The sequence below is a fragment of the Orcinus orca genome, chromosome 16, assembly GCF_937001465.1.
Source record: "Orcinus orca chromosome 16, mOrcOrc1.1, whole genome shotgun sequence".
Lineage (NCBI taxonomy): Eukaryota > Metazoa > Chordata > Mammalia > Artiodactyla > Delphinidae > Orcinus > Orcinus orca.
In genome coordinates, this window is record NC_064574.1 from 58,708,383 (window position 1) to 58,722,617 (window position 14,235).

The window sequence follows — 14,235 nt, forward strand, 5'->3', positions numbered from 1 at the left end:
GGAGATGGGTATGAGTCAAATCATCACAGAAACAGGTGAGGCGTCCTGCAAAGAGGAGGCCCTCGGAGTTCTGGGATGGGACGTTTGGTCTGCTCTGGAGTCGGAGGACTGCGGGGGCCACCAGAAATGTTGGGATTTTGGGTTCTAGCAGCCACCTGTTACCCTAAATAATGCAGCACTTGCTACTAACTCATACTTATTGAGTTTATTATTTGTCTCCAAGGAGAATATAAGTTCTGTGTGATCAGGAACTTAATTTTGTTCACTGAGGCCATCCTAGCACTGAATAATCAGTACATAAAAGAAATCCAAATATTTGTTGAAGAACTGAACAATAAATGGATGCTTTGTGTGGTAAAATTCTTTTATTGTCATTTTCAAATATAAAATCATGGTTTCAGATTACGACTTTTGAAATGTCACACACCCTCTCCCTGCCCACTGCCCTAGCTCTGCTGAGAAATCCCCAAGACTCCTGTCATCTCAAACACAACCTGAATCTCAGAAGGATGTCCAATTCTGTCCTCTGAGGTCCCAGTTGGTCAATCACATGGTGTGTCCTGTGTCCCCCCCCTTCCCAGCCACATCCGTGAGGTCACAATGGCCACCGCGGCTGCCTGGATCAAGGGAAGATGTCACCAAAGAGATGAAGGGAGGGGTAGGGGCTACATGCTCCCCTCTGCCTTTGAGAAGGACAGAGCCAGGCAGTTCATTCTCAGGGTAACGAGAGGATGATCAGCAGTAGGAAGACAATGTTTTAAATGTGCCACTGTGCCCACCATTCTGCAGCCAGGGGTCTGTCCTGCAGGAATTCCCACATGTGGGCATGAAGGTGTGTGTAGGAGGGTGCCCACTAGAGCACTGTTTGTGGGAAGAAAATTGGCAATACCTTACTATTGACCTTAAGGAAATGGTCCATTGTTACATCCATATTGCAGCTGTTCAGGAGAACACTATATTTCATTCTTTTTAATGGCTGAGTAATATTCCATTGTATCTATGAAACAATGCCATTTGCAGCAACATGGATGGACCTGGAGATTATCATACTAAGCAAAGTAAGTCAGGCAGAGAAAGACAAATATCACATATCACTTATATGTGGAATCTAAAAAAAAAAAAGCTACAGATGAATTTATTTAAAAAACAGAAACAGACGCACAGACTTAGAGAATGAATTTATGGTTACCAAGGGGAAGGGAGGAGGGATAGATTGGGAGTCTGGGATTGACATGTACACACTGCTATATTTAAAATAGACAATCATCAAGGACCTACTGTATAGCACAGGGAACTGCTCAATATTCTGTAATAACCTAAATGGGAAAAGAATTTGAAAAAGAATAGATACATGTATATGTATAACTGAACCACTTTGCTGTACACCTGAAACTAACACAACATTGTTACTCAACTCTACTCCAATATAAAATAAAAATTAAAAAAGATAAAAAGAACAGTAGAGTTATGTGCCCTGATATGAAAGGAAGTCCACAGTGTTATCAGCTCTAAGCAAAATGAAATGTAGGGTGTCACCCCACGTTTGTAAAAATTTTTAAATAAATGTTTACATAAGCATAGGGAAAAGTCCAGAATATAATATATTGACTTAGCAGTGGTGAAGGTTTCACTTTCTACTTTATTCATTTTTTTATTGTTTGGAATTTTTTACCTAAGGGCCATGGCATTGCTGAATACTGGATGAGTTATTTCCATCATGTGGAAAAAAATAATGGAAACTCATAATACACGTCACCTTGTTACCTGAGCAACTGCCACGTGCCGTGATCCCATTTAGTTGTCAGGTTATTTATTTTTCCTTTAATACAGGTTATTTTTTTTTCCTTTAATACACTTTTCTTTGGGGAAAAGTTGAAAAGTTAGTTACAGAGAGTTCCCATTTACTTCTCACCCAGTTTCCCCCGTTGTTAACATCTTATATCACCATGGCACATTTGTCACAACTGAGAAACCAACGCCGGAACGTTACTGTTAACCAACTCCAGACTCTCTTTGGATTTCACCAATTTTTCCACTAATGCCCATTTTTGTTCCAGGATCTAGTTCAGGGTATCACATCCAGTTTTCCTTATTATTAACATCTTATTAGGGATAGTGTGTTTGTCACAATAAACCGATTTTGATGCATTGTTATTAACTAAAGTCTATGCCTTATTCATATTCCCTTAGTTTTTCCTTAATATCCTTTTTCTGTTCCAGGATCCCGTTTAATCATCATGTCTCCTTCGGTTCCTCTGGACTGTGCTGGTTTCTCAGACTTGTCTTTGATGATTGTGACAGTTTTGAGGAGCACTATTCAGGTATTTTGCAGAATGTCAACTAGGATTTGTCTGATGTTTTCTCATGATTAGACTGGGGATTATGTGTTTGGAGGAGGAAGATCACAGAGGGAAAGGGTCATTCTCCCCACCTCCTAACAAGGGCACATGGTCTTGAGCTGCCTTACAACGGTTGAAGTTGACCTTTATCACCTGACTGAGGCACTGTGTGTCAGGTTTCTCTACTTCATTTAATACAATATTTGGAGGTGAGTCACTGTGCATCCCACATGTAAGGGCTGGGAAGTTATGCCCCACCTCCCTGAGGGCAGAGTATATACATAAATTATTTGAAATTCTTCTGCACTGGAAATGTGCCTGTGCTCCCTCATTTATTTATTCAGTCATATATTTACATCAGTATAGGCTCATGGATATTTCATACTGTGGGTTATAATCCAATACTACTTTATTGTATTGCTCAAATTGTTCCCACTTCGGCCTATAGGAGCTCTTCAGTTGGCCCCTGTGTCCCTTTGACATGGCCCATCATTGTGAGTTTTTCATGCCTCCTTACTTTCTGGCCCTGTTAGATACCCCAGGCCCATATTGTGTATTTCCTGCTTTAAACCTAGAATCAACCATTTCTCCAAGGAGCCCTAGTTCCTTTTATTGGAGAATGGTGTTAGAAACCAAAGTCTGGATACTAGGTGTGCTCGTTGCTATGGGGTGTTGTTTCTTCTAGGCTCTCTGGGGAATATAATGTATATACTAACCTGTGTATGTATACAAATCTATAAATATCTGTATATGTAGCCATCTGTATCACTTTTAAACATAAGTTCATCCTGATGTCTCTAACCCTAATCCACCACCACATGGATCATTCTAGCCTCCAGCCTCCTCCCCTTGCTTAGCTGTTAACTTCTTACCCCAACAGTGGGAGACCTGGCTCCTACCATCCACCGTCCATTTTCTTATGTTCAACTCCAGCATGCATGTATAGTGGTTTTAGAATTGTTAACCTATACCCCAATACCTTTCCTTTTATAAGTTTATTCAGCTGATATTTATTGAATGCCTTTTGTGCTGAGCACTGTTCTAAGCACAATAAACAAAACAAAGATGCCTGCCCGCATGGAGTTTATATTCTAGTGCAGGCAACAGAGCAATAAGTATAATAAATAATCATATAGTATGTTGAGAGGAAAACAGAGAAAGTAGAACAGGATGAGGATGGCTGGGCTTGCTGCGGGTGGTTGGGATGAGTGGCAATTCAGGGTGATCAGGGCAGGCCTTGTTTTTTGTTTCTTTTTTTTTAATATAAACTTATTTATTTATTTATATTTATTTTTGGCTGCGTTGGGTCTTCGTTGCTGCACGCAGGCTATCTCTAGTTGCAACGAGCTACTCTTCGCTGCAGTGCGTGGGCTCCTCATTGCGGTGGCTTCTTTTGTTGCGGAGCACAGGCTCTAGGCACGTGGGCTCAATAGTTGTGGCATGCAAACTCAGTAGTTGTGGCCCACGGGCTCTAGAGTGTGGGCTCGGTAGTTGTGGCACACGGGCTTAGTTGCTCTGTGGCACATGGGATCTTCCCGGACCAGGGCTCAAACCCATGTCCCCTGTGTTGACAGGTGGATTCTTAACTACTGTGCCACCAGGGAAGTCCTAGGCCTTGTTGATAAGGTGATTTGAGCAAATCCTGAAGGCAGTGAGGGAGTCGGTGATGTGGATATCTGGGAAATATACTCAGGCAGAGGGAACAGCCAGTGCAAAGGCTCCTGGTTGGGAATGTATCTGCCGTGTTCAAGGAACAGTAAGGAGGCCAGTGTGGCTGCAGCAGAGAGAGGCGAGGGTTGGGGGAGACAAGGTCATAGAGGTCGGGGGTGGGTAGCACAGTATGGATAGCTTTGTCGGCCATGCTAAGGATTTGGCCTTTACTCTGAAGGAGATGGGGACCACAGGTATGACGTTCTCTGACTCAAGGGCCCCCCTGCTGCTACTGTGTTGGAAGGACGTGGGGGACAGGGGTGGAGGCAGAGGGTCCAGTTCGGAGGCTGTGTCCATCATGCCGAGGAGAGGCGATCGTGGCTCAGAGCAGGGTGTTAGTGGCGGGCTTGGCGAGGAGTGGTCAGATTCTGGCTCAGTTTTGTAGATGGAGCCAACAGGGCTTACTAGCAGCCTGAATGAGGGGAGCAAGAGAGAAAGAAGAGTCAAGGACTCTCCAAAGCTGAGGCTTTTGGCATGAGCACCTGGAAGGATGGAGTTGCCATCAGCTGAGATGTAGGAGGCAAGGAGTAGAGAAGGCTTGTGGGAAAAGGTCCAGAATTCAGACATCTAAGCGGAGGTGCTCTGAACCTGACGTCAGGGCTGGAGGTGATACATTTGGGCATTGTCAGCATTTAAATTATGAGATGGATCATATCACTGTCTCGGTTTCCTATTGCTGCTGTGACATAGTATTGATACTACAAACTTGCAGCGTAAAGCAACACAAATTTATTACCTTACTGTTCTGCAAGTCAGAATTCCAAAATTGGTCTTATGGGGCTAAAATCAAGGTGTCCACAGGGCTGCAGTCCTTTCTGGAGGCTCCAGGGGAGAATCCGTTCCCTTGCCTCTCTCAGCCTCTGGCCGCCCATGTTCTTTGGCTCATGGTGTTTTCTCCCCTCCATCTTCAGACATTTCCGACTCTGGCTCTCCTCCTCCCTCCTTCTTTCCCTTTTTCTGGTTGCTTGTGATTGCATTAGTCTCACCAGGACAATCCAGGATAATCGCCCCATCTCAAGATGCTTAATTTAATCATACTTGGAAAATCCTTTTGCCATGTAAGGTAACATGTTCATGGGTTCGGGGATTAGAATGGGGACATCTCTGGGGGCCCACTACGAGCATCAAGGGGGTGAGTGGAGATGGAGACAAAGACAGTCCCAAGCACTAGGCCTGGGGCCCCCCAGTGTTAGGAAGCTGGGGAGCTGGGGAGCAGCCGGGTCTGAGGGAGCTGGGAGAGTGTACAGAGTCCTGGGAGCCACGTGGAGAAGGGCTGCCGGGCGGAGTTTAAGGGCGGCTGTGTCAGTGCTGGCGGGAGGAGGGACGGCTGCCGTCAATATAGAAATGACGACATGCTTTACCTTCTCTTTGTGCCGAGTCCGGGAGGTCTGGGTAGGTTCCCCCTCACGGCACTTCTCAGTTCAGACAAGCCACGTTTCAGGTGTTCATCTGCCACGCAGGGCTCGAGGCTCCTGCGTTGGAAAGTGTGGCCCACGGTGATGAGCCATGAGCTGTCACGGATGAGCAGAGACTAGGTCACAGTTCGTTGCAGCCCTGCTGGCCAGCGTTGGAGCCAATCTCAGTGCCCCTCACCGGGGGCTGGCCAGAAACTTACAGCAGGTCCGTGGCAAGGCTACCTGCTCGGAGAATACGCACCTGGAGGGTGAGGTCCACGTGTTACTGAGAGCTGCTGTGCATTTTACAAAACATTACAACATCCATCATCAAAGAAAACATTCATTTGGGGGGTTAATTTATTTCTCTAAATGAATTGCTTTTTTTTTTTTAAGAGCGGTTTTAGGTTTACAGATAATTGAGCAGCAAGTACAGGGAGTTCTCATATACCCCCTCTCCAACCCCTCCCGGCAGCCCCTCCCCACTTTCCCCGTTATTATGAACATCTTGCATTGCTGTGGTGCATTTGTTATAACCGATGAACCAATATTGATACGTTATTATTAGCTAAAGTTTATGGCTTTATATTAGGGTTTTGACAGATGTATAATGACATGTGTCCCCAGTGATGGTATCGTACAGAATAGTTTCACGGGCCTAAAAATTCTCTGTGCGCCAACTGTTCATCCCTCCCTCCTCTCCCCTACCCCGGCAACCACTGATCTCTTTACTGTCTCCATAGTTTTGTCTTTTCCAGCATATTACACTCATCATTTTTTAAAGAATGCAGAGACTCAATTTTGCAGGTATATTCACCAAACATTCAGAGTAGTTGTGGGGTTGAAATGAGGGGCCCTCACTTTTAACTTTGTGTGGGTCTCGATGAATCACTTTTTTTTTTTTTTTTTTCGATGAATCACTTTTAAAGAGCATGTACTCATTAAAATCATGTTCACGAAGCTTCTCAGACATGCAGAGTATCTTCTCCCCAGTCCCTGGCTTAAAACTTAAAACGCTTTAGGCCGATCTGAATCCCCCCTTCCACTCCTTCCTTCCCCACCTCATTCCCTTTCCCTCTCTCTCCTAGAAGATTGGTGTGTATCATTCCTGGGCCCATCTTTATATCCATACGTGTATGTTCCCAATCAGAACACTTTTGGGCGCCGAAACCTTTGCATGTATCTTGTGACCTGCTTTGTTGGCGGGGTTTTGTGTGTGAGACTCACCCCTGTGGACACGCAAGGAAGAGGTCAGTGGGACTGAGCCTCATCTGCACTGTTGCACTCCGCCTTTTCCCTGATATCTTCATTTCCTCGTGATGGACACTTAGGCTGATTCCAGTTCTCTCTGTGACCATGCTCAAGGATTACTCTAGAATACATTGGTAGACTAGTAGTTCTCAAATTTCAGCACGCATCAGAGTCACCTGGAGGGCTTGTGAAAACACCCATTGCTGCCACCCAGCCCAGGGCTTTGACTTGTTTTGGGTTTTGTTTTCCTTTTTTTCAGTTTGTCTGGGGTGGAGCCTGTGGATGTGTATTTCTTTCTTTCTTTTTTTTTTTTTTTTTTAACTTATTTTATTATAGTTTAGTTGATTTACAGTGTTGTGTGAATTTCTGCTGTATAGCAAAGTGATTCAGTTATACATATATATGCGTTCTTTCTCATATTCTTTTCCATTATGGTTTATTACAGGATAGAATATAGTTCCCTGTGCTCTACAGTAGGACCTTATTGTTTATCCATCCTATATATAAGAGTTTGCATCTATTAATCCCAAACTCCCAATCATCCCTCCCCCAACCCTCCCCCTTAGCAGCCACCAGTCTGTTCTCCGTGTCTGTGAGTCTATTTCTGTTTCGTAGATAGGTTCATTTGTGTCATATTTTAGATTCCACATATAAGTGATATCATATGATATTAGTCTTTCTCTTTCTGACTTACTTCACTTAGTATGATAATCTCTAGTGGGCCTGCATTTCTAATAAGTTTCCAGGTGATGCTGACACTGCTGGTCTGAGTACCACACTCTGAGAGCCCCTGCAGTAGAAGATTGTGAGGCTGCAGGATAGACCCTTTTTGAACTTGACCCCAGGTGCTACCTGGCTTTGCAGAGTGCTTGTCCCACTTCACACACACACACACACACACACACACACACCCCTGTTCTTTATCCAAGTCCTTACGGACGTTTGGCATTGTCTGACTTTACCTTTTTTACCAATCTGATGGGTGGCTTGCTTTTCTTTCTTTTTCCTTTAATTTATTTTTTGAAACCAAACCTCTTCTGTTTGAATAATTGTAGATTTACAGAAAACTCGCGAGGTTAGTACAGAGAGTTCCCATAAACCGCCTCACCCAGTTTCCCCCACTGTTCACATCTTACGTTGTCACATTACATTAGTGAAAACTAGAAGCACAGCACATTAAGAGGCTACTGGGGCTTCCCTGGTGGCGCAGTGGTTGAGAGTCCGCCTGCCGATGCAGAGGACATGGGTTTGTGCCCCGGTCCGGGAAGATCCCACATGCCGCAGAGTGGCTAGGCCCGTGAGCCATGGCCGCTGAGCCTGCACTCTGCAACGGGAGAGGCCACAACAGTGAGAGGCCCACGTACTGCAAAAAAAAAAAAAAAAAAAAGATGCTACCGACTTTATTGAGATTTCAAGTTTTCCCACTAATGTCCTCTTTCTGTTCGAGGATCTAAATCAGAATTCCATGTTGCATTTGGTGTATTCCTTTTAAAATTAATTTAGTAACGAGCAAACCTGGGGAAAACCCTACAAGTGCAGATGTGTTCCATGAGGAGTCGGGGGAAGGGGCAGTGCTAGAGGGCCAGGGGCTTGGCTCCCTTGGTGGGTCCCTCTCCCCTCTGGCCAAGGGACCTGCTCCTCTGGCCGGCTGGGGCTGGGGGGAGGCTGTGTCATCCCTTCAGGCCCTGGGGTGGGTGGGCTTCCAGGGCGGCACTGTAATTAGAGGGATCGGGGATAACCTGGGCTTTTACATCTTGGGGACATGGGAGAGGTTGGGGAAGGGGACTCGGGTCCCCTGTGTAGAGGAAGCTGGAGAGGGGGAAGAGGCTCGGAGGGGGCTGGACTTAGAATCCAGGCCTTTCCCTCCTGTAGTAAGCGTGGGCCAGCACTGTGCTGTGGGGCAAGATGGCAGAGAGCATGAGCCTCCCAGGGCCTCTCAGGTGGGGAGACCCTCGGTAAACAAAGACTTACACAAATACACACGTAAAATAAATTGCCAATTGTGTTAAACGCCACAAAGGAAAAGGTCAAGCTTGTAAGAGGGAGATTGAAGGGAGGACCTAGTTTAATTTGGGGGTGCAGTCTGGGTGGCGTCTCTGATAAATGTTCTTTAAGCTGAGAGCCGACAGGGCAGGTAGGAGTTGGCTGGGAGGAGCACAGGGAAGGGTGTTCTGGGCAGTGGAACAGCCCTGAGGAGGGAGAGAGTTTGGGGAGTCAGGACGTGCTAGAGGACCAGCAGGCTGGGGTGCAGTGAGGGAGCATGCACAGGGTGCCAAGGGACCTTGGACAAGTCACTTGTCCCTTGTCTAATCTGCCACCCACCCAAAGGTGTACTTGGGTTGTCCTGGTTGTACTTAGAGGCGCCAGGCTGTCACTATGCCTGGAATCCCCTCAGCCCCAAGTCCCACGGGCCCCCAGAGCTGGCCTGAGACAAACCCACTCCCCTCCCCTGCACACACCCATCTTCACCTCCGCCACTCTGCATGCTGCAGACACCTGGGATGCCGAGGGCCACCTGGCTAGCCTTCCAGCACAGCAAGGTGTTCCAGCCTTAGGACCGTTGCACTGGCTGTTCCCCAGTGTGGAGCACGCTGGCCTGTAGCCTTGCCTGGCTGGCTGCTTCTTGCCATACAGGGCTTTGGCTCTTCAGAGAGGCCCTCCCTGACCTCGCTTCTGCTCTCGCTCCTCCTCTTTATCGCATCTTTCACATCTAAAGTCATCTTTCTTTGCTTTGCCCCTAGACCTTGTCTGTCTTGTTCCTGCCACATCCCCAGGGCCCAGTGCAGGGGCGATGGTGTGTTCTAAATGCTCATTGAATGAACCCCCTCTGTCCCCTCCTTTGTTCCCCATGCTTACAAGTCACCAGTGCCCTCTCCCAGGGAACACTCTTTCCAGGGCCATCAAAGATTCTCCCCCTCAGTCCTTTGGGGGTCACAGACAGCTTCTCAGAGAATTGGAAGAAAACATGGTCTTTGCCCCCCCAGCACTTAGTATCTTACATCCATGTTCAAGGTGGTATGAGCTCCTCTGCCACCGGACCCTGCATTTCTGGGTAAGGGCATCTGACATACAGAGAATTCTGGAAAAATCAGATCAACAAACATGTGCCAGGCATCCAGCCTGGGCCAAGCATCCAGGAAGGCGTGAAGCACTCCCTGTACTCCAGATATACGCTCCTCGGTGCACTAACTGTGATAGTGCCCAGTGCTCTCCTCCAAGGGAGTGTGCCATCAGACTTTGCGTTGGGGGTGGGGTGGGGGAGGAGAGGCTGCCATTGTCTATAACCAGAAGCCTTCATGGATGTGTGGACCTTTGAGTGGGGTTTTGAGGGGTGCAAAGGAGTTCACAAATCCATTGAGAAAGGGAAGGACATTCATGGGTTCTAAATGTATTATTCATAAAAACCTTACTCTAAATGAAAAACAATTTGGGTGTTCAGTTATCTCCCTTGTCAGACTGCCCAAACGTGATTGCTGAGAAACTCCAGCAGACCCAACTGAGCAAATGAGTTACTCGGGCCAAATTATTTAAAAAAGCAAAATTAGAAAAGCCCCTGAAAAAAACTATTTTTACTCCAAAAAAACAAAGATGTTTAATGTGGCTCACGGGTCGTTTTATAGGTTTGCTGTGATGTGGAGTGGAGCCTCTGAGGTCTAGAGACAGCTCTGAGCAGCCAGCGAGGAAAACCATTTGGCAATCTCTTATAAAGTAAACATAGCTGATGACCCAGCAGCCCCATTCCTAGGTATTTACCCAAGAGGAAAGAAAGCCTGTGTCCACGCAAAGACTCGCACACAAATGCTCACAGCAACTTTGTTCCTAACAGCCCCAAACTGGAAACATCCCGAATACCCATCAACAGGAGATTGGATACACAAACTGAGGTATATCTGCACAGTAGGACACGTCTCAGCAATAAAACGGAGCAGCTGCCCATCATGCAACGTCATACACGACCCTCACCCACGTCACTCTGGGTGAAAGAAACCAGAAAAGAGAGACTCATACCGTGTGACTGCTTGCTTTGTACACAGTTCAAGAACAGGCACAGCTAACTGATATTTCTAGACGGCAGAGCAGTGGTTACCTCTGCTAGGGGGTGGGTGGGAAAGGGTGTAAAGAAACCCTCTGGGAGGCTGGGCATGACCTTGATTTTGATTTGAGTGGCGAATGTATAAAATTGTCGAGCTGGGCACTGACAATTTTTTGATATGGTTCCTACACTCGTTATGTAAATGTTATTCCTTAAGAAAATCAAAAGCAGCCCAGGTGACCCCACTGCACACACGGCCCAGGGGACGATAAGGCATTTGTGTGACAGGAAACAGAAACTCGGATGCCAGCCAGCGTTTATTTTCACTTTCCCGCCTGGTCTGCGGTTGGCCGGGCTGTGCAGCTAGTCGTGGGCCCTCACCCACCCGGGCAGGGGAGGCGGCACGTGAGCTGCTCCCTGGGGAGGACTGCAGGAAGCCCAGGTACCCCTGCTGGGCCGCCCGGTCCCCAGATCACCTCCGAGGCTTCGGTGCCTCCGCTGGGACTCCCTCCAGGCGGGCCTGCGTTTCCCCAAAGCCCCCTCCTCCATGCTCTGTGTGTCGACACTAGGGGCTGTCAAAACAAGAATGCAGAAAACATGAATGTTTTTTTTAAATAAAATTTTTAAAATATCAGCCATAAAAAAGAATGAAATATTTCAATTTACAGCAGCAAGGATGGACTTGGAGCGCATTATGCTAAGTGAAATAAGTCAGACAGAGAGAGACAAACACTCTATGATCTCACTTACATGCGGAACCTAAAATATACAACAAACTAGTGACTATGACAAAAAAGAAGCAGACGCACAGATGTAGATGACAAACTAGCGGTTACCAGTGGGGCGAGGAAAGGGGGGAGGGGCAACATCGGGGTAGGGGAGTAAGAGGTACAAACTATTATGTATAAAACAAGCTACAAGGAAATGCTGTACACCACGGGGAATATAGCCAATAATCTATAATAACTATAAATAGAGCATACCTTTTAAAAGTTGTGAATCACTATGTTGTGCATCTGTAACATATAATACGGTACATCAACTATACCTCAATTTAAAAAAAAACTAGGGAATTCCTTGGCGGTCCAGCAGTTAGGGCTCTGTGTGATCACTGCTGAGGGCCCAGGTTTGATTTCTGGTAGGGGAACTAAAATCCCACAAGCGTGGCCAAAAAAAAAAAAAACCTAGAAGAAGGGAACCCAAATTATGTCCAAATATGTTTGTCTGAGAAGAGAGAAAAGTGTGAAACTTGTATAACACGGAACTGTTACCCCTGTTTTTCCCCAAAGATCGGATTAAAGGAAGGGAGATGATGGGGCTTCCCTGGTGGCGCAGTGGTTGAGAGTCCGCCTGCCGATGCAGGGGACACGGGTTCGTGCCCCGGTCCGGGAAGATCCCACATGCCGCGGAGTGGCTGGGCCCGTGAGCCATGGCTGCTGAGCCTGCGTGTCCGGAGCCTGTGTTCCGCAACGGGAGAGGCCACAACAGTGAGAGGACCGCATACCGCAAAAAAAAAAAAAAAAAAAAAAAAAAGTAAGGGAGACGATGGGCCCTTCAGCACAGCTGCCTTGTCCTGAGTGACATGATCCAGCACACATAGTAGTAGTTTTGTGGTTTAAAAAACAACAACAAAAAGCTAATAAGACCAGAGAAAAAGGTGCTTTGAGAACTATTTATAGCTGTCCCCAGATCCTTTGGGTCAGAACCTCCATGACATCTGTTAAAAAGCAGGAGTCTGGGCTTCTCTGGTGGCTCAGTGGTTAAGAATCCGCCTGCCAATGCAGGGGACACGGGTTCGAGCCCTGGTCCAGGAAGATCCCACATGCCACGGAGCAACTAAGCCCATGCGCCACAACTACTGAGCCTGTGCTCTGAAGCCCGCGAGCCACAACTTCTGAGCCCACGTGCCACAACTACTGAGCCCGTGCACCTAGAGCCTGTGCTCCGCAACAAGAGAAGCCACCACAATGAGAAGCCCGCACACCGTAAAGAAGGGTAGCCCCCGCTCGCCACAACTAGAGAAAGCCTGCTCGCAGCAACGAAGACCCAACGCAGCCATTAAAAAATTAATTAATTATTTTTTAAAAAAAAAAATGCAGGAGCCTACATGCATCATCTGATGAGGGCGGCTGTGCTGGGCACCTCCCACATCTGCGCTCCAGGAGAAGCCCTCAGGGTCGGCGTCCTTATCCCCAGTTTAAAGGTGAGGAAGCCGAGCTGGCCCACGCTGGCTGTCTCATCCCTGAAGCCCCTCTTGGAAGGCCCCATTTCACAGGTGGATCAGAGGGACGAACTGATTTATCCAAGGTGAGAGCCAACTGGGGGAACTTGGGTCTGAAGTGCTTTTCATTCCCCTGGGGGAGCCTCCCCTGCCCAGACCCTTCTCTCTTGCCCCACAGCCCAGGAAGGCCTGTCCCTGAAATTCAGATGGTGGCCCTTTGGCTATCAAGACAACAGGGGTGGGCAGCAGCCAGCCCTGCCCCTGCCCCCAGGGCTGGCAGGAATCCCTCCCTTGTTTTCCTGCTGGGATAATGGGCAAGGGTCAGCCTGCTGTGGTCGGGTAGGGCGTCAGATAAACACCAACGCTCTGCAGCCTGGATAGGCACTGCCGCTTGCCCCTCCCCGGCTTTTGGATCAAAGGACACTGCAGAGGGAGGGAAAGGAAGCCACTTACGGAGTCAAGTGGAAATTGGACAGGCGTGTTCAGCCCTCTGAACCTCTGTTTCCTCACCTGGAAACAGGGCTGGTAAGGTCAACCGTACAGGATTAGAAATACCACCAGAGCAGGGCTGGCATGTGTACTGCAAGGCCGTAGAAGGTGGTGGTTATAGCTGAGGGTCTGGAGCAGGGATGCTTGGTTTCAAATCCTAGCTCTACCCTTACCAGTGGTGATAGTTTGGGCGCAGGACCTTCTATGCATCCAGTTCACACTCAGCAGACATTTATTGAGGCCCTGCATTATGTGCAGGGACTCTCTTGGCCTCAGTTTCTCCATCTGCCCAATGGGAATAACAGTCCTCCCGCACAGGGTCATGGGAAGGATTAAATATTATTTTCCCCATGTAGCCTGGGCACAGCACCTGGTCAGCGAGCACTTGGTTTGCTGTTCCAGGAGCAGCGGCCCTCCCGCAATGGTGGCCTGATGACCAGTAGGGCAGGGAGTATGGGCATGGCCGGCACCGCTTTCCAGATCAGGCCTCTCTGCTTCCTTGCTGGTCTGGGTTCTGAAACTCCTTACTTGGGCCGGCCAAGCCCTCTTGTCCCTCAGCTTCAATCCCTCTCCGGGGTCATTGGTCCAGGGATGCTTCCATGAATACCTCCTCCATAAAAAAAAGGAAAAATAAAGCTGTATTTTATGGCCACATTGTATGAAGTGACTATAATCTAGGCTGGAGTCATTATTACATATTCATTATTACCACATCTGTTTTTCCCTCCTATGTTAAAAGCACTCAGAACATTTCAGTGGGCCCCCAGAAGTATCCTGGCCACAGGGACTGTTCCTTCT

The 14,235-nt window shown here is 47.6% G+C and overlaps 1 long non-coding RNA gene across 1 annotated transcript; it reads left to right on the forward strand.

The window, feature by feature from the left end:
* Positions 1-738: 738 nt before the first annotated feature.
* LOC125961514 (uncharacterized) lies at positions 739-10,690 on the forward strand. The gene is made up of 3 exons (XR_007472311.1): positions 739-832; positions 2,221-2,321; positions 10,521-10,690. It is a non-coding gene; the product is annotated as an uncharacterized LOC125961514 (long non-coding RNA).
* Positions 10,691-14,235: the final 3,545 nt, after the last annotated feature.